This window comes from Grampus griseus (genome assembly GCF_964374135.1).
Source record: "Grampus griseus genome assembly, chromosome: 7".
NCBI classification, from domain to species: Eukaryota; Metazoa; Chordata; class Mammalia; order Artiodactyla; family Delphinidae; genus Grampus; species Grampus griseus.
The window spans coordinates 24062550-24088434 of NC_139001.1; positions in this window are offsets into that span (position 1 = coordinate 24062550).

The window sequence follows — 25885 nt, forward strand, 5'->3', positions numbered from 1 at the left end:
AAGATGTTTCTGTTAAGACGGTACTGGTGGCAGGAAAAGTTAAGGTAATTTTCACCTCATTACGTTGTGTGACTCTATGCATCTATGATTAGAAAGTTAAACCAACAACTTGTTAGCATATTATGTTAACAGAAAATTATTTCTTATCCTAGTGATCTTTTCAACCTTCTGATCCTCCAAATACCTTCCTGTCCTTCAGTTGTATGAATACACTAGTTTAAAAAGAAAGAAAGAAAAAAAAAAATAAAGGTCATAGGCTATTTTGTGTGTGGGTATGTGTGTGTGTGCATGTGCATGTGTGTGTGTCTATTTTGGGTCTGTAATCCAATTGTTTTGTCTTCCTCTTAGCTTTATTTTCCTACTTCCCTTTGTCCAATAGTAGATTTGATTAGATGTTGGCGTCAAAGTATCATGGAATAAAAATTTCCAATTAAATAGCAATAAATTTCATTTATTAACTAAATAAAAGGAATGACATAGATAAAGAGGAGATAAAACTTTCTTGAGATGGGCAAGAGGCACAGATAAATAAATGTTTGTGCCCCCTCTTCAAAGAAATAAAAATCTGAGATTAGGAAGACAGGCCTGAGCCCAAATATTACAAAGCATTGGTTGGTGGGGAAAAAGAATTGTACTGTATCCTAGATGTATGAAGATACCCACATCATGGTTCTAAATGAAATTGTGAGTATTGGGCACATCCTGCTCTTAAATTACACTGATAGGTTTACTACTAAATTCTTATGAGTTTAAAAATTAAAGTTATTCTGGGTTTAGGAGTTAAAGAATAAACCAGAGGGACGGTAATTAGTATAAAGAAGAAAAATCATATGAGCCTGAAGAAGAGACCAGGACTGAAGATTTAGAGAAATTTAGTATGATAAAGACACGAGCTTATTAGCCAGGGAGGCCTATACTCCTTCTCTTAATCCATTACCGGAGCTTCTGACTCTGCTTTATTTTTTTCACATTTACCACTACTGCCTGACATTTTATTAATGATTTGTTTATTATCTACCTATCCCATCATAATTTAAGCTCCATGAGAAATGGCTTGTTTCTGTTTGTTGTTGTATCCTCAGTTCTTAAGACCATGTTGGAATGTGGCTGCTTCTCAATAAATACTTATTGAATGAAAGAAAGAATGAACTATGGAAGCTCAGTATTAGAAGCAATCATTAAAAACTACTTTAAACACTATTGAATGCTGGAATTGCCTAAATAACACACCTGTTAAAGAATCATCTAGACTATGTCCTATGTTATTCATGTTTAGTTATTGGGAACCTTATGCTTTCCATGGCAGTCTGTTTTGTTCTCAGGAAATGGGACTGTTAAAAATGCCTCTCTCTGATTTTTTAAAATGATACTGTTTTATTTCTTGATTTAGTAAAGGACAGTGATAATTACTTTTCCATATGGCAGTCTTTAATATATTTGGATATAGTTTGTATACCATTACTCTCCAGAGTGGTCTTTTATTATAGGCTACAAATCTCTTCAATTATTACTACTAAGGAATAATTTCTATTCTGTGTTAGTACTTGGCTTTCTTCAAATAGGCGTAATGACAAATAAGAAAGAGCATTCAGAAGTATGTAACTGTGGCCTAGCAAGAATTTCTTTATATGGTAGTAAAGTGGATCCCTCTGGGAAAATGCACCCCTCCCCTTTCCTTTCAAAAGGCAGTGAGCTTTTAATTCTAGGGTCCTCTGTCCTTGTAGATTCTTAACCCTGCAAACTCAGGGGGAGGAACTAAGGCAAGAGTTGCCTCATCCACTCATATGTCTTTGATCTCATTTATGTCCTCTGCTCTTCTTTTGTTTGCTGACTGAGCAGTAATCTCAACACTGTCACATTCATGTTGTCATTTGCATCAGTTATTAAAGCCAGACCAGCTTTTGGGGTTGGTCCTAGTTCATAAGTCTCTTCTCCTATCCTAGTTAGTCTTCTCAGAGTACATCATGAGTCATATATGACATTCACATAAACCCAGTTTTCCAGGTGTGGTTTGATCAACACAGTCCCAGGTTTGGATTATCACCTCCCTTGTTCAATTCATTCTGCCTAAAACCTAATATGCTTTTCTCGGTCATCTACTCATGACCCACATTGACTTTACCTTCCCCTAAACTGCCTGAGTCATTTTCAGACATCATAAGTATTGTCTCCCTTTCCCAAACCTGTGCTACTGGCTTTTGAACCTGAGAGCGAATCCCAAGATGTACTACTATTATATTTAGTCAGTTGTTCCAACTGGTCAAGATCTTTTTATCCCATTGCTACAGCCTGTCAAGATCTTTTTGGATTCTAATTCTTTCATCCTGGTTAGTCACTGTTCCATTCAGTAATCTGTAAACCATGCTTTGATAATCATTCGTTCTATATCTGCAAGTCAGTAGCAAAAATGCTAAACTGGGTAGTACTAGTTTTCAGTAGACTTTGGATGTAATTATTTAACCTATTATAGATCCACATAATTATCTTTGCTTGTAGGCCATCTCTGTCCATTTTGTCCAAAAGGAGCTCCTGAGCAGTTGTGGTAAACACCTTCCTAAAGTCCTTCTAGAGTAGGGTTACCAGGTTTCATGGATTTCACAGCATTGTGACTTCATAAAGGTGTGCAAAATATTCTTCCTGCCTCTCCCAATTCACTCTCCACCCTGTTTTGTGCTTCTGGAACCTGTCCTCCATGCACTATATTAACTGGATTCCGTTGTCTGAGATTATAGAAGGGCAGGAGAAGAATGGGATTAAGGTATGAATTTCACCAGTCCCTCTCTTCATAGCCACAGGTCATCAGTGTAGTAATTAGTATAAGTGGCTTAGCTCTTCTTTTGTCTCTCCAGTGGACTCTCCTCCAGCTAAAGATACAGCTACAACTCTCTCCAGGTTCTAGTACATGTTTCCCTTCTTGACCCTTGAAACTTAAGGGTCAAAGATGGCTGCAATGGGCTTGCAGCCTGTGTGGTCATACAGGACCTCATGCTTGGTAATGCTTTGCTGCTCCTGTCTTGAAATTCTTAGTGGATTTTGAATAAAGGGCTATGCATTTTCATTTTGCCCTTGACCCTGTAAATTATGTAGCCAGTCCTGTGTTGGGTGGTGCCAGTTCTCCACAGTTGCTTCACTATCCCTCTAAGTTTCCTTTAACCCTACCCCATGCTAGTATGAAGAGTCCCTGCTGTAAACTCACCTCAATTACCGTCTGGTTGTGTGTGCCATTTGCTCCCTGCCAGGACCCTGACGTACAGAAAGAAGTGAGAGGAGTCTGATTTTGTTTTGTGAGCCTTTATTGGTTCCTAGTGATCATTGCTTCTTTAGGCTTCCAAACCTATTCATCTATATTAAAGATTCTGAAATCTTAGCTGAAATCAATGTAACTTTTATCTGTCTCTAATTTGTCAAACCTCCCTTCATCTCATTTTTCAAAATTGGATAGTATTTGCTTATCTCCAGTTTTATTACCCTTTATTGTTCTTGACAGTCCCTCAAATGTCATTGGCAATGTTTGGTTTAATGATCTAATTTGCAAGTTCCTTGGAGACCTTTAGAGATAATTTGAGACCAGAAGCTTACCTATCCTTCCCTAGCTACACCTCCAGTTAATTCCCTTTTACCAATATGTTTTCTCTTTTTTTCAGTCCAAAGAAAGGTTTACTTTCTCTTTTGTTATTAGTCAATGTATTATTGGCCTCAAACAGAGAACATTCTCTTCTCTATCTTCTACATACTATGATCAAGGCTTAAAAAGACGTGTGTGTGTGTGTGTGTGTGTGTGTGTGTGTGTGTGTGTGTGTGTGTGTGTGTGTGTGTGTGTGTGTTGGGGGTGTGTGTGTATGTGTGTGTGTAAATTTTGCAGTTTATTGGGTGCTTAGACTTCCCAAATCTATCAATTCTCTGCCACCCTCTAATATGAATCCTTGTCTATGTTTCTTTCACCTCAAGTTTTGAACATGTGGAGAGGACAAAAACATTAATAAACAAATTCTGAGACTTTGGGCAGCCCCCATTCCCCTGTAGCTCTAAGAAGGAAGAATTCTTTATTATTCTTGCATCTTTAGGGCTGGGCTTTGGAAATTTCCATTTGGGTCCTGGAACAGAGAAAGCTTAAATTTATTTTCAACAGAAAAAGTCCTAGAAAAAAAAGTGGTCATAGGTGTTTGAGTTTGGACTAAAACAAGTGAAAGAGTTTTAGGGAAGAAGTGTAAGAAAGAATCCAGAAAGGTGGTAGGTGTTAGGGAAGCAACTGCCGTCAAAATGGATGAGAGGTAAGAGAAGGTATATGTAATTTTCACACAGTGTCTTTTAAGAGAATTCCAAAATATCTGAATTACTTTTCAGTACTTTCTTGGAGGTTGCTGTGTTGCATACATCACCATCTCAGGCCAGCCACAAGAAGGGCCAGTGCTGTTTGGCTTTTATATGTGTCCCTTTAAAATCTGAGCTCAGAAACCAAATTGATTTGTGTAGAATATCTGGAATTTTTCTTCCTCTGTAGCTTCATTTGCAATTGCACAGTTAGAATTACATTTATGTGAACTCCTGGAATCATCTCAGTATCTCCTGGAATCAACTCAGTATTTCCTGGCATAAAAATCAAGCCTATTTTTTTCCTTAGTTAATATTTAATTAATTAAAATATCTTTGAGATAATATTTTAAACATTTGCTTTATTCCCTCTACTGTTTCTCCAAAAGTCCATACTTAGTTTTTTTGTATCGAATAGTGGAAATGCTCATGTCATTTCCAGTCAAGGGACCGACTCCTTTCACTATCAAATGAAGGAAAGTCATCTTACAGTGGCATTTACCAATCCCAGACTAAGTAGATGACCTGTTATTTGTAGTTGTTAGCCTGTTCTGTTGGCTAATAAAAAGTACCCAAGCTCTGTTTGGCCATTCAAATTATCTGTGCATGAAAATAAAATGCTGTTTTAACTGTTGTTTACTTTTAGTAAGCAGTGTTTCTTGCCTCAGAAGAGTAGCATCTAATAAGAGCATTATCACTATGTAACAATTCAATACTGACACTGTAGGGTAAATTGAAGACATAAAATACATGCACGGCTCATTTTATTAGCTAAGCAACATATCTCCACTAGAAAGATTCCCCTCCTTTTGTATCATCTACTTCACTTTCCTCCTCAAACTACTGGCGCTGTGAACCTTCATTCTAATCACTGATGCATTCTGGTTGTGCCTAACTCTTGAAGGAACCAAATTCCAGCCCAGTGTGCCTTTGTGCCAGTTGCTTAAGATGTTACTGTCTGTGTGCAGGGAAATGCCAGACTGGGATTACAGTTACTTTCTGTTTGGGTTTTATATTTACAACCTCTTTTTAAAATGAATATCCTAAATTCATTTTATTTTATATTCAGACAAAAAAATAAAAGTGTTTTTTGTGTACTTTTTCCTTGAAAATTGCATGTCCATTCATGTATTAAAGAATCTGAAAAACACCACTATTAAAACATTTGCTGAACTTTGTTTGACTCTGGAATTCCTAGACTTACGTTGAGAACCTTTTACACCTGCACATTTATTGTCTAGATTTCATATTAACATGACTTTACTACGTAGCTTTCTTCATTACATGGTTTTACTCTTCAGGAAAATTGTCCAGGATGTTACAGTTACAAATAACTTCGTTGTTCATTTTAGGAACTTACAGAAAATCCATTTATCCAAATATTCCATTTATCCTGATTAGAATAAATACCCTTTCTGAAGATAATATGGTATCAAAGGAGGGCTAACTCTTCAAGATTCTCTTTGAAACCATATCCATGCTCTACTCACCAATCCTATTATATCATGAATCTCTTGCAATCCTAATCAATCCCCAACTTTAACCAGACTCCCCAAATCTCATAAATGTCTTCACTTTGTCCTCCATCATCTTGAACTGATCAAGATGTTACTAAGACTGTCAGAGTAACCATTTTCCTCACCACAGTAAGCAATAAACTCAGCTCTGCTTTGTGAATAGAATATTTTGTGGGACCAGCATTTGAAAATCTGATCACAGAATACTCTTTTCATGTAAACTTATTTATATCTAGAGGAACCATTGTTTCAAGGAATACGCTTAAAAGCATAAAGGCTCATAGGGTAGTGTAGGACAATTCAGTGCCCAAGAAAGTCTGGATCCAAGCTGTTAAAAATCACCTTTTCGGGCTTCCCTGGTGGCGCAGTGGTTGAGAGTCTGCCTGCCGATGCAGGGGACACCGGTTCGTGCCCCAGTCCGGGAAGATCCCACATGCCGCGGAGTGGCTGGGCCCATGAGCCATGGCCGCTGAGCCTGTGCGTCCGGAGCCTGTGCTCTGCAACGCGAGAGGCCGCAACAGTGAGAGGCCCGCGTACTGCAAAAAAAAAAAAAAATCACCTTTTCTTCAAATTACATGATATTTCTTCAGGAAATTTTCCCTGTCAACATGTTTGTATATACTAAAAGAGGATAGCCCTTCCTTCATGTCTTTTCTGTATGGATAATTTAACCCCAGGGTACAGTTGTTCTTTTCAATCTTCACTGAGAGGAAATTCACTTTTTCTTCTGTGTGCTCCCATATGTAGGATGGTTTTCAAAAACTATGTCCAGAATTTATTTGGAAGAGAAGAAGTGAGGTAAAGCTCTCTGAAAGGTCCTCCAATTGGAACTTTAAAATATCCATTAACAGGATAAAGAAGTTCTGATACATATATACAATGGACTGCTACTCAGCCATAAAAAAGAATGAAATAATGTCATTTGCAGCAACATGGACGGACCTAGAGATTATCATACTAAGTGAAGTAAGTCAGAAAGAGAAAGACAAATACTATATGATATCACTTATATGCAGAATCTAAAATATGACACAAATGAACTTCTCTACGAAACAGAAACAAACTCACAGACATAGAGAACAGGTTGCTAAGGGGGGCCGGGGAGGGTTGGAGTGAGAATGTGGGGTTAGCAGATGCAAGCTCTAAGAATGGATAAACAACAGGGTCCTACTGTATAGCACAGGGAACTATATTCAAAATCCTATGATAAACCATAATGGAAAAGAATACAAAAAATATATATATCTGTGTGTGTATGTATAACTGAATCACTGTGCTGTACAGCAGAAATTAACACAACACTGTAAATCAACTATACTTCAATTTTTTAAAATATCCATTAACAAAAGTGTTATAATAAGCCTCATATTAGTGAGACAACTCTTGGTCCCATAGCTGACTGGGACTTCCAGGAAAACTATACTGATTCTAGGCATCTCTCAGTTAATTTACCAGTGATCTGTTCTATAGGCTTTATATAGGGAGACAGATCTGGGAGAATACAGGTGATGCAGGACATTCCCTCTGCCTCATATCTCCATTTCCCCAGCAGGGTTCCCTGTCATCTGCTCTTTGTCACTTATTCATGTCCTTTACTCTGCCATCCCCTCCTCCACCTCCTCTCCACCAACCTCTGCATAAGATGAGATGGGCAGAAAACAGGAACTTGATTCACATTGTTGCATGATTTTACTATCTCATGATTAAAATTTAAAGAATTAAAACAAAAATCATACATCTATACCTACCTGGACCTCAGTTTTCTCATTTGGACAATGGAGGTTTTTACAGCTGCTCTGTAGTATTTCAAAGGTTGTTGTGGTGATCAGTTTATAAAAGTGCTAAGAGTAGGGCTTCCCTGGTGGCGCAGTGGTTGAGAGTCCGCCTGCTGATGCAGGGGACGTGGGTTCGTGCCCCGGTCCGGGAAGATCTCACATGCCGCAGAGCGGCTGGGCCCGTGAGCCATGGCCGCTGAGCCTGCGCATCCGGAACCTGTGCTCCACAACGGGAGAGGCCACAACAGTGAGAGGCCCGCATACCGCAAAAAAAAAAAAAAGTGCTGAGAGTATAAAGCTTTATGTAACTGTAAACATAAACCACTACTGATATATAAACGTGGTGATAGGTACGGGTGCTACTTCACATTAAGGTAGAAGTAAGAGGAAAAATGGTTTGCTATTCTGGCCACTCTAAATATTTTCACTAAATTAATATGGCTTTCAGCAAAGTCTTAGTTTAAGATAACTACTGTCATTTATGTCTACCAGCTCAGCTTTAGGTTTGAATTTAATTCATTCAGACTAGAAAACTACAGCAGTGATCAAAGGCATAATTATAACATATTTATAGCCCATTATTATTGTAACATTCTGAAGTAAAGGGCAAAAATTCTACCCAGTGAACTTGTTCTTCCTGTTACTGACACAGATTGAGACATTTAAATGCTAAGACATGGATCCCTGAGGCAGAACATAAAATATTTATAATGAAGGGAGTATGGACCAATAAATTTCAGTTATGAATGTTTTTAGCTAGAAGAAATAATAAATAACCTTCCACAGGCTATATTTCAGTTTACATTTATTGCACCTCATCACATCAGATTTTCAGGAAACAATAATGATTGTATAATAGGACACTAAATTACTCTCATGTTTAATGAACGATTAAACTGTTAAGCTTTGATTAAGATATAAGAGCCTCCCTAATTTGACTGTGAAATGTGGTTTGCTTGGAAAGGTACAGTTTGTAATAGGACCAATAAAGAGATTGTAATTTATCTGATTTCTGTTGAAAAAAGAATGATTTCAGATACAGGTAAATTTTGAAAAAGAAATATCAAACTCTTCGGTTTGGGAAAGGAGGAAAGGAGTAGCATTGAAATAATAGGGAGATGAATTATGAACTTGGAATGCCTTACCTCTAGTCCATTTAAACAGTTTTAAAAATTGGTAGGGAAAATGGCTTAAATTTTATCTGATTATGCATAGACTTTGCTAGGAGATATTACGGCACCTAGGAAATAATGCAGGATTGGGCATCAAAAAAGATTTAAATCAAAGTCCTGTCTTTGTAGTTTATTAGCTGTGTGACCCTGGGCAAGTAATTTATCTTCTCTGAGTCTCCTGTTTCTTCATTTATGAAGTAATAATAGATATCTGGCATGGTTGTTGTAAGGATGAAGTGAGATAACTTACGTGTCTTAGCCTGTGTTCTCCAGGAAGCAGAACCTGAGTGCAGGTTGTTTGTTAGCATTTGTGATCCTGGGAGCTGGAAATGGTGAGGGACAGGGAAACCAGCCAAAGAAGGAAAGAGAGTCAACACCAAGATGAGTCGCTAGTGGACCATTGCTGTAAGTGCTGCTTGCTTGATCACCAAGTACTGTCTAAGAGCCTTCACATGAAATGTGAATCAGGACTGCCTGTCTAGAGGAAGAGTGAAAGAAAAATTTATTCATCAGTTTCCTTCCCCTGTTGGTCACCCATGGGGTGTTTATAGGCTGGATAGTATTCCCCCAAAATTCATATGTTGAACCCCTAACTCTCAGCATCTCTGAATGTGACCATATTTGGATATAGGTGATTAAGTTACAAGTTACAATGAGGCCGTTATGGTGGGCCCTAATCCAATCTGACTGGTGTCCTTATAAGAAGAGGCAATTTGGACAGACAGAGAGAAACACCAGGGATGAGTATGCACAGAGGGAAGACCATGTGAGCACATAGCAAGAAGGCAACCAAGGAGAATGATTTTGGGAGAAATCAAACCTGTCAAGAAATCAAACCTCGATCTTGGACTTCTAGCCTCCAGAATTGTAAGAAAATAAATTTTTGTTGTTTAAGCCACCCAGTCTATGACGTTTTGTTATGGCAGCCCCAGGAAGCTAATACAGGTGTTAATTCCCTCACACTCTAGGTTGTACATGTGTGAGTGGAGAGTAGGTTCCCTACCTGCCCCCAGCTTGAGGAGTTGACAGAAAAGCCCCGAGTGTGAAGCCAGAGATGGGGTCCTAGGGTAAAGTCTGTCTAGCTGCACTTGTGAGAGGCTGACCAGAGCCCTCACTGGCCAAGTGGTCACTTTGGTGTCTGGAATTAGATAAGTGAGACACAGAGTAAGTACCCAAGGAGGTGCACAGGAGGTATTAATACAATATGCAGAAACATGTTAAAGCTACAAGGTTTTTATGATAATAATCAAGGATAAAACTCCTTATTGCTACTTCATGGATTTATGTAGGATTCATTAGGAATATATATAATTTATGAACTCATAATTACATGAATAAATTTTGTTTTAAAGCATGTTTATGCAGAGCTCTTCTAAGACCAAAGGGAAATAGCCACGTTTCCTCCAGAAAGCAAGCAAAATTTAGAGTCTTTATGAGTAAGCAAGCTATATACTTGAAAAGACAAAGCCTTAGATAAAATCTGTCATTGCTTTCATTGTTTTTGTATGTATGCATGAAATCCATTAACACCAAAATATAGCCTTCAAATTCCATGCACCATGGTCTATTGCAAAGAATCCTGAATTGGACACAGTAGAGAGATGAGTGATTTTCTTGGTCATGTGAGGCATGTATATGGTTGTAAGTTTGGTTACATGAGACCACGAAAGCTTTCTGTTATATTTGTGGAGATGTCGGGAAATAGGTCCATATTTCAGGGGTAGTTAAAGGGTTTCTGGATTGGTGAAGTGAGAAGGAGTGAGAGGAAATGTGGTTTCTGTGGGTGAAGAAATGGAGTCAGGAGTCCTGTGTGCTCTGACATGTACGTGTGTGTGTGTATTGGGGGTGGGGGGAAGGTGGCTAGGACATGCTCACGCAGAAACCAGTGATTGAAAACTAATCAGTTTTGAATTTTTCGTGTCAACAAATCTGACACCTGACATGCTTCATGTATATATCCTGGTCTAAGAAGAAAAGAGGTTGAAATCCATCCTCAAAGATAGCATTGAGTAGGAAGTTAAACTGGTTTTCATCACAAATATTGTCATATTCATATCACAAATTGCCTAACAAATATTATCAAAATGTTTCTTGCTGAGGAGCCTGATAATGTTGGTAAGATGAAATGGGAACACTAAAATTGCAGGCTTTGCGTAAGTCATCATTTAATAGCTACCTTATTTACCTAATAACTACCCTTTTTACCTAATAGCTGAGAAGTAGAAAACAAGAGGAGACAGATGCGCTTGCTCACCCACTGTTTAGCTTTGTGTTCATCCCTGGCTGGATGCCATTTCCAGGTGTTTGGTGTTTAGCCAGATACTAAAATTAGACATTTGGTACAGCCCTTGTTGAGATACAGGGGTGGTGTAGGAAACCTTGTTCAATCCTTGGCCCTCAGCACTGCTATTACGGCCTCTTTCCAGCTCTTTCCAGGGCTGTCAAATTCACCCACCAATTTAAAGGAAAATATAAATAAGATTGAAATGTGATCATAAAAAAAAAAAAACGATTAGATCTCAGATGTTAAAGCAAGGTCACCCTCAAACTGCACTTGTTTACTTAAAAAGTTTAAGTTCTTTTTTCTTTCTTTGGAAAAACATGGACTTTGAATGATGCTTTTATCTTTTTCAGGGTTTGGTTTAAATCTTATTCTAAAAGTTATCATAGATATATAACACTGTAAAGATAAAATCTGGAAAAGCAGAACCAGAGTTTCAGATATGAAAAGAAAATAAAAAAGGAGTATGCCTGTATGTGAATTTATCAGATTGTAGAATCTAATCTTCAGTTTTGCAGATCCAGAAACTCTACTTCGTTAGTATCCACAGAGGGTACTGCAGAGTGATGCTGCCTGACCAAATCCACAATAGAATGCTGTCTAGTATGCATTATAATGAATCTTGATTAATTTATCACTTACATTGAAAGGTTGGCATTTTTTTTACTGTCCACATATTATAGGATAAAATGATCTTAGCAAGCGCTCATCGTCTGGACAAGTATACCTCATTGCTTTGAGTATTTGTGCCATGTATTGGGGAAAAATTAAGAAAGGTGGAGATATTTATTGAATAAATGTGAAGAAAAGTAATAATAGTTCAAAAATAGAGGGTCAGAGGATTTCTAATTATGGCTGACCAGTCCTTCAGTTTTGCTATTGAGAAGTGGAGAGTAAAGACCCCTAATCAATCAGGTCAGTGAGGCTTCCCTGGCTGGCATCTCTCCACCATTATAGAAACCCCAGGGACAGACATGGCATGGATTTTCTATGCTAACTATCAAAAAACTGTAAGGGCTCAACAATAACTACTGGGTGACTAGGAAGGGTCAGAGAAGCACTTGACTTGTAGCTTACTTTTCTTGTATCAGAGACTAAGTCTGGACACAGCCCTTTCACTCTCTCCCATCCCCAAAGTTAAGAAATGCCTAATGTCTGTGGTTGAGGGGAAGAAAAAGGGTAGAGGGGGAATTACATGTTTAATATTTTGATCTCTGCACTACAATTAACAGGGCTCTGCTTTAAGATCCCAAATATTAGCGGTGCTTATTTGCTCTCACACGTATTAGGAAGGGATGTTGAAAACAGGACAAGGGCTGAGAGATATAAATCCTTTTTGTGCCCCAGACCTAAATTGGAACCAAAGTCAGGCCTAAATTGGAACCAAATTCAGGCCTAAATTGGAACCAAAGTACCCTCTTTTCCAGGCTTGAGATATCTGAAAAGCAGGAATTAGCAGTCATGAAGGTTTCCCCAAGAGCAAGAATTTAAAGCAAAGGGAGGTGGTTGGCCTTGAGGGGTATTTCGCCTCATACACGTGGAGGGCTGATAAAATGCCCCTGACCCAATGTACTCATAGATTGAACAGAATCCCTGTCCCCAGTTTTCTCTGCCAAGTGCCATACAGTAACTTTTAACTTTCTTGGTTAGCATTTTATCCTCCTACAATCACACCTTCCTTTTTCTCCACACACTTGTCTTTCCCTAGCTTTGTTAAAATTATTGGTTGATTCTAGTTAAGCCCTTACTTTTGGTTTTTGGCATGAGCAGCGTTGGATCTTTATTTTTTTTATTTATTAAAAGAAATTATTTTTTGGCCGCACCGTGTGGCATGCGGGATCTTAGTTCCCTTACCAGGGATCGAACCTGCTCCCTCTGCTGTGGAAGCACAGAGTCTTAACCACTGGACCAGGAAAGTCCCAGCGTTGGATCTTTTATCATTATACTTTATACAAAAGAGTTTGGAATCATCGTTAAACATATTTTCACAAAATGTGTTCAATATATGTTTTTCTTCAATTTCCAAACACATTTTCAGGTGAAGTATTTTGAAATGTTAAAGCAGTGGGTCCAAGTGCTAATCTGAAAGAAGAAAACAACCCACCTCACCCAAACGACAAATCAATAAGCACATTATTTTTCTGTGTTTCCAGACATTTTAGACAATCCAGTGTATGTTCATTGTACGTTTTCAGATTCAAAATTAAACCCATTGCTTGAAATTGAGAGGTATTACATCCAAAAATACTTTGAGCCTGTTTTTTTGGAAAATGTAACGTACAATTTAAAAATAAGTTTACCTGTGTTTCCCAACTTTTCAGATTTCTTGTGAATCCTTTAGACAAACAGTCAGGGTCATACTACTTGAAGCTTCAAACAGAACAGGGCCTAACGGTATTTACTGTCACTTAACACTGGCTACTGACTGATTTATTACTAAGGCTTTGTCTTTTTTATTTTTTCCATGCCACTTAATCAGATATTTTTAAAAAGGAATTTTGCAGTTCCATTCCCAGCATAAATAATGAATGCTTGCAAAGAATCCCAAATGTTCTGCCCTTGACTCTGTATAGTTTGTGCCAGAGCAATTATTGCAACACCTAAAGCAGCAGGAACTATTCACTTGAGGTTTGAATTCTAGAAACAAATCCACCGTATCCCTCTTAGCAAAGCTGTTGTCAGCCTCTGTGGAGCTCATGTTTATAATAAATAAAAAATAATAATGCCATAAATGAAATTTATGTCCCGCAAAGTAAGAACATTGTCAGTGTTACTCAATATCTTCTGGGTGCAGAGAAAGCCTTATTATGACAGAAGAAATAGTAAGAGTTGGGGAACAGAGAGCGTGTGGAGTTGAGAACCTCTCCGTGAGTATTTTAGCACCTCAGCTGAATTCATGCTTGCAGCTTCTCTCAAGTGTGATTTAACTCTTAACCAGTGTCTGGCTCAGTCTGCAGGCCTCTAGGGCAAGCCCTGGAGCTTCACTGACTTGTGTAGGGCCATCGAGTGGCTGCAAGTAATGGCGGCCCCTGTTTGGGAATCAGAGTCAGACAGTCTCCAGAAGCTGGTGAGCTGCTTCTGTTTGAAATCTCTTTTCTAAATGTTCTTGGACCAGTGATGCTTACCTCCTGAAACCTGAATCCAGGGTCTGACAAGTCCCAACATACCATAGCTCCTGATACCAACAAAGTCTGTACTCATTCTAACCTATTGATTCCCTGAACTTGTTCCCTGAGGCATAGAGGGAGCTAATTAAAAGAAAATGGAGCTTTGAAAATCTCTGAGAATCTCTCTGAGATGCTGCCACTAACCTTGGGAATTTGAATCACTGCCCAGCACGGGAGCTAACAACAAATCTTTCTCCATGCTGCTGAACTAGGAGTGAGATGCCTTAAAATGGGGAAAGAAAAATCATAAACCTCCCTGCTCTCATCTTAATTTTTCCCTAGGATTTTGAGGGAAGTAAAAGAAATTTGAGGGTTAAAAAAAATGTAGTTGTGCCTGTCTATATGTGTGTGTATTGGGGATAATCATGGTATTTATTTCCAGGGTGTTTATAAATATCAGTTAATTTTTAAAAATTTTTCTCTGTGCAATAAGGGCAATTTCTTCCATTTTATGGGTAAGTAAAAGGAGACAAAGATAAGTAAGGTAATTTTTCTTAAGTAATCTGAGTCAGCCAGAAAGACAGTTGGATGAGATTACAACTCAGAGTTGCTGACACTCAAATACATGTGGAAACCACTAGACCACATCGTTATCTTCCTTTTTCGAATCGACTATAACAAAACAGCACTCATATGCTTATAAAATCCTTGCCTGTTTTGTTCTGAGGTAGTTTCTAGGTAGATAGAACAAACAAGTCACAAAATCATTGCTAAATACTAGCCATGGTGGCTCACCCCTTACTTTTTAATCACACCATGACCATTGCAGAGTGGCAGAAAGATTCAGAGTAATTTTGAGACCCTAATATTTCATTGGTTGCACTTATGGCCATGTTCAGATTGTGTCGCTTCCAAAAAGCTGCAAAGGCATTTTGCCAGAATGGCTCCTTCTTCCCAGGCAAGGGCCAAAAAGATGAGAATAGACCACAAGACTATCATTAGATGAAAACAATAGACTGGGACTCATCGTCCAAAAATCCTAAACCTGCTTCCCACATCAGATAGTTTGCTAGTAACCCATCGGTATTCATCGTTCTACATCTTCAACAAAATTATGGGTAAATAAAATTGGAAGATAGAAGTTTATTCCCGAATAACCAAATTAGGCCTTTTTCCGATGACCAAGAATGATTCACATTCAAGATTCAAAACTCTAAACCTCAGCTACAGATCTTAGCAGCATAGGGTAAGCCAGGAGAAGTTGAAAAGCATGAATCGATCCAGGTTCAGACTTTTGTATTCTCACTTTCTCCAGAGCTGGAGAGGTGAGAAGCATATGCTGCCATTCCAGATACACCAGAAAACCACAATGAACTGGAGGAAATGGGACTTTCACAGAAGAAATACCAGTTATCTATGGCTATATACAAACCCCTCCAAAATTTAGTGGCTTTGTTTAAGAGAAGACTGATTTATTATTTCTCATGATTCTGTGGATTGGCCAGGTGCACCTTCTGCTGCCTTGCCTTGGGCCCTTCTGGTGGCTGTCCTTCTGCTAGAGGGTCAGCTGGAATGGCCAAGATGGCAGTTGGTGCTGGCTCTCAGCTGGGTCACTTCAGGTCTTCACGTGACTTCTGTTTCTTCCGTAGTCTCGACTGGCTTCCTTACCTGAAAGTCTCAGGGGAGTCTTCCAACAGGGCACAGGAAGAAGTTGTAAGGCCTCCTGAGGTCTAGACACCTGAACTACTCATCTCTTCTGCCACGTCCCCTCAAAGTAAGTCACAGGACAGCCCATAGTCAAAGCAGTAGAAAAATGAACACCTGTAGATGGGAGAAGCAGCAAAGTCACATTACAAAGAGGCCTGCTTTCTGGGATAGGAAGAATTTGAGGCCATTAACCATCTACCACGTAAGATGTACAAGGGAAATGAGGAGATGAAACAAAGAGTTCTGCATCCTGTGTTGTTTTCTGGGAAGGCAGAGATTGTGGAGAATGGAATCCCAATTTAGCCCAGTATAATAAACACATCAGATTACACATAAATAGGGTGAGTTCTTGATCGGTTTTGGGGGGAGATAGAGGTAGTGTAAATACTTCCTCATAGTGTAAATACTGCCCCCAAACTCCCAGGGTTCTTCGAATTTTTACTCAGATAATCAAAATTTCTAGCAGATACTACATTTTCTGTTTATAAACAAAACAAAAGAAACTGTGGATTGCCTCCTGAGGCAGGCCAACCCTACCATATTTTCAATACCTGTTTCTCTGGAATATTCAATAATATGAGAGGTAACGGTCAGTTAGGACAATGAGCTGGAAGGAAGCTAACACACATGCCCCAGGTGGTGTGGCTCACCAGGACAAACATTCCTGGTACAAAGCCTGCAATTTCAGAACTTGTCTACGAGCGGCTTTAATTTAGGATTCTCAAAACAATCTATGAACTAAGACTTCCATTGCCTTTTATAGGGTATAGGAAATGAAGGGTTTGAGAAAGAGTTGAGGCTAAAAGACTTACTCAACATTATAAAATAAAAGAGTAGAATTTAACTCAAGATTATAAAATAAAGTTGAAGACTCTCTGAACAAATGTTCATGAAAAGATTTTATTTTATATATTTAATAACTTAATATGGGGGACATTTCTATCAACCATAACTAGTCTATCCTTTGTTTACTAGCCTCCAAAGAGTCTTCTTTTTTCTTTCACACAAAAGGAAGAGACAAAGTAATTGAAAAGTCTACCTAGCAAAGAGAGTTTTAGAGTTTTCATGTGTAATTACTCTGGGAAGTTAAACCAGTTGGTTTACCTTTTAGAAGGCAAGTCCCTCATACTCGTAGCCTTTAATATACATGCAGATGACAAGAATGTTACAACAGAGAGACTGTAAAACCAGAAATAGACTATTATATGGATTTGGTCTGGGGAAAGCCACCTTATAAATAATACCACTTAAGAGTTCCAAACAGAAACTGCAAATAGTGTTTTCTAAGAAGCAAATTTTAATTAGTACACAACAGAAGAGAGGGGCGTATGGTGACAATTTAAAAAATATATATGTGCAATTAGCTTAGTAAAGCTGTCCTTTTAGGATTACAACTTGTCTTCATTCTTTTGGGAGAGAACTATTTTGTGCTAATGGAAGTTTTAGTTTTCTATGAAGTTTGCATTTAAAGAATAGTGCAATAAAACCTACAAATTTTTTAGAAATTTATTATTGAATTTCAATTCCTGCACTGTCATTAGAGAACTTTCATAGTGATTCTTCTGCTTGAGTGATTCAGTTCAACCTCTGTACCAATTTCTTTTTCTAAATCTTGGATTTATGCAACCTAGAATACTGCTAGAAAATATAAAAATGGTGGTGAAACAAAGAATACAATATAATATAATAGCTTTGTCAGGAGAAAAAATAGAGTTCTGTTTCTACATAGAGTTCCTGTGTGTCCACGGTTAGATACATATCTGGGGAGGAGAGTGGTGGTGGGCCGGGGGTACTGGATAATATGGAACATTGGAAAAAAAACAGTGCTTCTTTCCAGACCAAACCTCAGAAGTGGGCCTTAGTAAATTGTTGTTTGACTTTTCTTTATGGGACATGCAGGTTCTTGCAAAGTATTAAATGAGAATTTAGAACTTCCTTATACTTTGTCATATTTTTCAAACTTTCTTTTCTGCAAGATCCTCCTACCTATGCACATGGTAAACTGAGTATCAATATTATGACCCTCCAGTATGTGTTATCTAGACTGTGAAACCCAGAAAGGATCTCAGCTAAGGAATAATACTGGCAGACAGAAAGTTGGTGCTCATGTTCTGTTATGGTTCAAGCCAGCCTGTAGCAGTGTCCTCTTCAGATAAATAGTTATGGCTATTATCTAGTTCAAAGAGACACTAAAGAAATAGTTAAAGATAAATCTTCTCTTTTGCCAACTTGGATCAATATTTAGTTTTCTACCTCTGAAAGGGAGAAAAAAGTTTAAAAATTTAAGAGATTTGAGGTTCTTAGTAAAGATATTATATATAAATTGTCACTTGCTATCACAAGGTGGCTCTGGGGAAGTTATGGAATCAGAATATCTTAAAATTAAAAAAGTAATCTCTACTATTTTCCAGAATAGGTAGCCACTGCTTGGTTAGATGGTATCATTTCCAGTGGTGTAATATTTACCATTGCAAGACAGCTAATTACACTGTTGGATAGCCTAAATCATCAGAAAGTCATTTTTCAATTGAATCAAAGTATGCTTTCTAATACTCACACTTACTGGACCTGCTTTTACCTAGTGGATTTAATAAAAATATTAATTTTTATTATAGCAAACATCTCTGTAACACATATTATTTTAAGTGTTTCACATATGTTACTTCATTTATCCCTCACAACAACCCTGGGAGTTAGGCACTTTTATCAACTCCACTTTACAGATGTGGAAACTGAGGCCTTGAATGTTACAATGCCCAAGGTCATACAGCTATTAAGAGACAGAGTTGGTATTTGAACCCAGGCAGCTAGATTACTAAATACAGGTACACATCAAACTGTTAACAACTGCCAACAGCAGTATTTAGTAATTGATATAAGGAAATACACACATCAGCAGGTGTTGCAACCAACAAGCTTTTTTTCTTTTCTTTCCTTTTAACATTCCCAGCATCTGCAAAGTCAGAATGCAATTAGCTATAATACACTGCAAAGAGCAGCTCAGTTATGATGCTTACTTTTTTCTTTAGCTGGCACTTGCACACTTGAGAACAGATGTCCTGACTTCCTTAAGAATTCTCCTTTCAAGACCAAACATCCCTAGCTGTTTAATAATATTTCATATTGAGCTGGAAAATATTTTTGAGCACCTACTTTTTCCCCCAGGAACATTGGTAGACATTGTATAAAAATAAAACACTCAAAGATTAATTTGTTGGGTAGCTTAAAGGTCTTGGGGGGAGAAATTAGTTTTAACTGATTATAGTACATGAAATAATTATGATGCATTTATGCTCAAGATTCTTTGGGAGCAAAGAGAGACTTCTAAGTATTACTGGGGCATTAGAGAAAGATTTCCAGTGATGGTTATAGTTTGGGACTTGAAGGATGGGTAGAAATAAGGTGGGTAGAGAGGATGGAGATACTGTAATAGAAGGAACAAATGGGCAAATCTTGACAATATGACTGGTTATAATGTGGGTAGGAAATTGCCAGCAGTTTAATTTCTTGGACTGAAGAGTGCATCTAGGAGAATAGCTAGAGGAGTGATTGGAGAGGACAATAAGACTTTCTGTCCTAAACTGTGGTAGAGGGGAGCCTTTATAATAAGTTTAGTTTGTAAGTGACTTTATTCAACTAATATTTATTGAGTTCTTACTATGTACTGGCCTATGCTAGACATTTGGGATTTGTTGTGAACAAAGACATCATCCCTGTCTTCTTAATACTTACAGTCAATAGGAAAATAAAGACTGACAATAACAACAAATCTGGTACTAGGATAAGGGACATATGGAAAGCTATGAGAACATGTATTTCCGGAATCTAAAATGTCCTGGGATTAGAGTCATACTTCTTAAGGGAATAAACTAAGACTAAAAAGGCAAACAAAACTTAGCTAGGAGAACCAAGAGGTGGAGGTTGATGGGGTGGGGAGAATGTACCAGAGAGGAAACAGAGCAGGGAGTATCTGAGGATCTGAAATAAAGCTCATATTGTCTTCAGTTGGATTCCTCAGAAGTAGATCTTGAGGCAGGAATTTGAGTGCAAGTGTTTTATTTAGGACATGATCAGCGGAGAGTGGAGAAGAAAGGTTGGGAAGGTAAGAAACTAAGTACAGAATGTATTAATGACCAGGTTATCTCTTTGAACAGCTGGAGCTCAATCCCTCTGTAGAACCCTGGAAGACTGTGGAGAGCATGCCTCATAATTGTGATACCTGAGAGGTAAGGAAGCCAAGTTATTTATCCATCAGATTCCATCTGTAAGTGATTTGAAGGCTGTTCTTAGGGATATTAACTCCCCAACATTTCCAGATTGGCCAGTAGGTTGAACAAGCTCCAGGGAAAGCTCTCATGCAGTCATGGGTGCTTGCAGTAGAATGTGCTCACTGTAGCGTCCCATACTGAGTCCTCTCTGTTCTGTCAGTGGATCTTCAAAGTTGTTGGTCACAACTTAAGAAAAGAAAGACTTGCAATGGAAGAGATTGTGGGATAAGCCATAGTCCCTGCTGCTGTAGTTGGTCAGAAGCCCAAATAGGAAATATATCATTTGTGTCCTCCACCAGTTATTCTAGATTCCCCTCATCTTGTTCAACACTTCTTCCTGTCTGGTGGTATTACCCAGAACTTTTTCCCTTCATCGCTGAGCAGTCTGAGCTTTTGATTCTTCCTCCACATGATGCTGATGACCAGGTATACTGTTCAGTTTGCCTCACTGCCATCTTTCAGAGCCACCTCTGACTTGGGCTATAATGTATCATCAGTAAATTTCTGGCTTACCTCAACATGTAGAGCTGACCTATCAGGCTATAAGGAATGCCTCATGGGACCATATGTGTGAATGGAGGAAAAGGGTAGGTCTGAGCCACTTTTTCATGTTAACTTGTACCATTTGGGCCTTTTAGGACTCAATTCCCAGTTATACTCTTCTATGGATTTGTACTGTGTTTATGGCATAAGGGGTCTGAAAATAACCAATTATGATGGGCATTTTCAGTTGCATTATCAATTGATTTCCCATGGTCTTCCATTTAGCTTCTACTAGGGCCCATGCACTTTGTCTCTACCGGTAATATGCCAGAAACTGTTTTTTTTACTCATTCTCTGTTCTGTATCAGATGACCTTGCTCAAAAAAAATCTTAGATTCCACACAGCATTCTTATCTATCTGGAATATCTCTAGAAAAATGGAAGCTTGTGTGTAAGGTGGCCAAGTAGAAGGTCTGCTTGCACTGCAGCCTTAATCTGCTGCAGAGCCCTCTCTTTCTCTTTCTCTGTCTCTAATCAAATTTGGAAGCTGTGTCCATATTACCCTATAAATGTAGAGGAGCAGTAGTTCCAAATGTGGTATAATCTCTATCTAAAATATAAGGAGGCCTTTTAAGTGTTATGCTTCTTTCTTAGTAGTAGAACAGGCAACGTGTGAGCCTGTCCATTAGCTTTGAGAAGATATCCAAGAATATCTGCAGACAATGAACTTCTAAAATCCTCACCGATACGTCAGGATCTTGAATCATTTTAAGGTTTATCTGTCACCCTCTGGTGCACGTGCATCTTACCAGTGGCACGTGTAATGTCACTTCCTACTCTTCAGATTCATCAATAAAATGTCAGTGTGGTGCTTGTGAAAATGTCAAGATTATCAGAGCTCTTTTGGACTGCATTATGAGAGACCAAGAGCAGTAATTTAGGCTTTAAGCAAGACTGTAATATGTATTGTTGTCCACTCCAGGTGAAAGCAAACTGCTGTTGATCCTCCCTGTTGGATGGAGATTGAAAAGACCTCAGTTTGTAGATGAATAGCCTCATGGAACAGTCACGGCCTGAAGGTAGTAGGAGCAAGGATGGCAGTGACTTTATGCAGACCTTATAGTGGGTCTTGGATAAGACCTGAGATGATTGATGATATCTTCAGGTGAGAGTCAGATTTTGTCTAAGGTCAGGAGAACATGTGGTAAAGAATTTAGAATTTACAGAATATTTTAGTTGTGAGGGAAATCCAGAGATAAGAGTGTTAATTTAGGTAGAGAGAAAAGTGGCTGAGGTGAGAATCCATGCTGTGGGTAGCAGCTGAGTGGGCCAGGAACTGGCAGAAGTAAGGACTGGCAGGCAAAACATCCCTCCTAATCCAAGGATAGCAGCTCAACAGAAGTTTCTATGATGGTAATAGCAGGAGGATTGATGGCCATCTCTGTATGGAGTGTTGTGCCTGGAAGTGTGGGCTGGAGCAATGTGAGGGTTGAGGGGTGTAGGAATATTGTGTATATGAGGAGAGGGTGTTCCCTTCCTGCCTCATCGTCAGATTTGCTTTTTATAAAGATCATTCAGACAGTTGCAGGTGATGGTTTCTGAGGACCAGCCTGGCTCCAGGAAGACAATTTAGAAGGCTACCGCAAAAACCCAAGTAAAAAGTGATGGGTCCTTGAGCTAAGGAAGCATAAGAGAGAATGGAGAGGAGTCTGCACATGTGAGAGCTATTTAGGTAAAAGAATCCATAGGTCTAGGTGATTGATTAGGTGTAAAAGATGAAGGAGAATGATGGCAAGGCAAAAAGTATAGGATGGCTTCCTAGTTCTGATTTGTTAACCAGGTAGAGGATGCTGTGAATCTCACTGTTAGTGAATGAAGCAAGAGGAGCAGATTTTGGAAGGTGAAAGGATGGAAGAAAGGTTCTCTTTTGAAAATGTTTATTTTGAAATGTCTTTGGGATATCCCAACATCAGTGTCCAGTAGGCACTTGGCTCAAGCATTATGGATAGAGGAGACCTGAGCTGAATTTAACGCATGTGTGAGTTGTTAGAAGATATGTATCTATTTAAACGATGGGTATGGGGAAGATCCTGGGAAAGACTAAATAGATGAGAAGAGCAGTGGTTGAAGATGGAGACCTTGGTCACATCATCATTTAGGATATAAATGAAGAAATCTATGAAGGCCAAAGAAGATAAGATCAAGAGGCGGAAGGAAGGTCAAGGAAGAGTAATGTCACAGATGAAATGGAACACGATTTCAAGAAGGAAAGGGTTCTGGAGAATCTTAAATGCTAAAAAGAAAAATGAGAGACAAGAAATACCACATTGGATTTGATGACATGAAGGCTAGTTGTGACTTGAGCCAGAGAAATTTGGGGGAAGGACTACAGCACAATTAAAAATGCATGAATTGAAAAGTTATTCGAGGACCACAGCATGCTCAGAAATCAATTCCATGTGGATTAAGAGCTTAAATGTGAAATGTTTGAAACTTTAAAAAGAATATGTAGGAGAGTATTTCATGCCTTCTGGTTAAGGGCAGACTTCTTAAACAAGAAATAAAACATGCTAACATAGGAGAAAAGACTGATAAATTTAACTACATTGGATTGAAGAGTTTCTGTTCATCAAAAGGTACATAAATAAAAAGACAAGTGGTAAACTGGAGATACAATTTATAACACATTTAACTAACACAGGATTAGTTTCCTGTACTTATATATCTTTATAAATATATATATAACCTTTATAAATCAATAAGAAATATAAGCAACCTAATAGAAAAATAGACGAATGACATGAACATACATGAAAATGAGGAATAAATGAAAAAAATGAATCAATCTCTTTAATAATCAGGAAAGTGCAAGTTAAGAATATAATCAGATATAACTTTATACCCATTAGATTGACAAAAATCAAAAAATCTGACTACATCAAGTATTGGGAAGAATAGAGACCTGTGTAAAAATTTATATGCTGCTGGTGGGATAATAAATTGATATAATAATCTCAAAAAAAATGTGATATTTCTGTGAAAAGTTGGGCATTTGCATTCCCTAAAACCAAATAATTGTAGTCCTAGATATTATTTTAGTTTGTAATACCTCCAAACTGGTTATCTCCTTTTGTATTATCAAATATTATAAATTTTTCAATGAATAGGCCATAGTCAATCAATGTAGACTATTCCTTTTGGATGCTTGGCTATAAAGGGAAAGAGAGAGATAACTTGTGGTTTATACATGATTTGCTGGTCTTTTCTGGACATATTCCTCCTCAAACATGGCCTCCAGTAGTGGTACATGACCCTCTTGCCCCTGGTTTGTTCTGACTCTTATATAGTGTCCACTGTCAGTGCTGTCAATGATTTCCTTAACTTTCTGAGCATCCCCTTCCCATTTTGTCTCACACGGAGCTTGCTGTTACGTTTTGGACAAGTCTGAGAATCTAGCCAGCATTAAAGCGTAGTTTCTATGGGGAAGAGGGATTCTGGACTTTTCTACTAACTGAAAATTGCAATAATAGATTGTGAGTAGTGGTGCCCAATTTACTAATTTCTAGAGCTTTCTGACATTCCTGGAAAATAGCTCATTTATTCAAGGCCTTTGGAATGAGAAAAATAATAATAGACAAGGATGATTCTATTGTTTATAGAATTTTTATATGCAGTGTTCCAAGTGTTCCTCAAATGTCACAGCTGTCTGGAAGAGATGCCGCAAAAAGTATTGCCAATATCATTTTTTATTTTTAGTAAATATTCAGTAGAGGCTGAATCAATGCCCCATTAAAAACACTTTCAGAATTGAGTCTGAGTCATCTTGGTTTTTCTTCTCTAATCCATTTGTTTTATAGACAGTGATGGAGTGGTTTCTTGATTGAGTGATTTCCAACCTTGATTCAAACTGACTATCACATGTTAAGCTTGTAGCTTGATTCTATCAGCTAAAGTGAGCAAAGTGAGAACAGCTCTATAGGTGGAAAATCTTCAAAGATCATCATCCTCAGAAGGCTCTGGTTGAACCTACAGCCATCTGTGGTACTGTGCCATGTTAGTTCTGTGCAGTTTCAGAAAGGCTGCTGAGGCTTCAGAATAAGTAACGAGTAACATCCCAAGGATAAAAATTTAAAGAACATGTTACAGAATGCAGAGTCTGAAGTTTCCACCATTTGTGTATACTAAAATTTTTATTATTTCCCTTACATGTATACTGCACGTTTCAATGTATGAAAGTCTTCTGCATATACTTTGATTCTCAGAATCATCTTATGAGATAAACAAAGGGTTAAATCATCACTCCCATTTTAAAGATAAAGAAGCTGAGATTTAGAGATGGTAAATGACTTGCACAAAGTTACAGACCTAATAAATAATGGAGAAGGAACTTGAACCCAGCTTCTTATTTTGATTCCAAGTTCAGTGTTCTTTCAACTGTACAACACTACAAAGTTGTCAGCCAGATATGGTAAAATGCAGTTAAGATCATCGTGTTCTTAAATTTTAACTAGATGTATTCTTCTTCTATACTCCATGTAGCTATGTTACAATGTTTAGTTAACTGGCCATTAATTCTATGTGATCGTTATCATAATGGTGATATAAATTCATTCTATTTAGCTTTTTAAAAATAACTCATAAAAAGGTCATTTATATATTTTACCCTGAGCTAGTCTTTGAATTAGGTTAATATTACTTCTCGACGGCAGGGATATCACAAAATTTCATCTCTGCGGTCTCTTATAGTTTAAACTTCTATGATATGATTTTAAAAAATTGACTGTATATTTTACAGTAGCAGTATTAATACGAATAAAGACACACTTGTTACATGACTAAATCGGTGATGGTATTTGCTAAATGTTATGCAGGCATCATCTAATTTAATACAACAACCCTTTGGGGGTAGGTACTGTTATTGTCTTTTACAGGTAATAATACAGAATCTAGGACCCAAGTAATGTCTTAGCTTACCCAGCTAATAAATATACTAAGGTGTGAACAGTCAGTTTTATTTCTCTGCGTTCATAGCCCTATGCTCTATTGCAGAACTTTGATATTCATAAGACAAAAGTTTGAACCTAGGAAACTGGTATCGGGGAAGTTGAGAAGCAACACTTAAATGATACATACTAGAATTTTGTGTCAGGACTTCCAACTTCTGGGGAAATGCAGGCTTTTGGGTCAGACCCATCTTTACATGGGGAGCAAGTATGAACCTCACCAGGTTGTTATAAAAATTAAATCAAATAATGCATATGAAA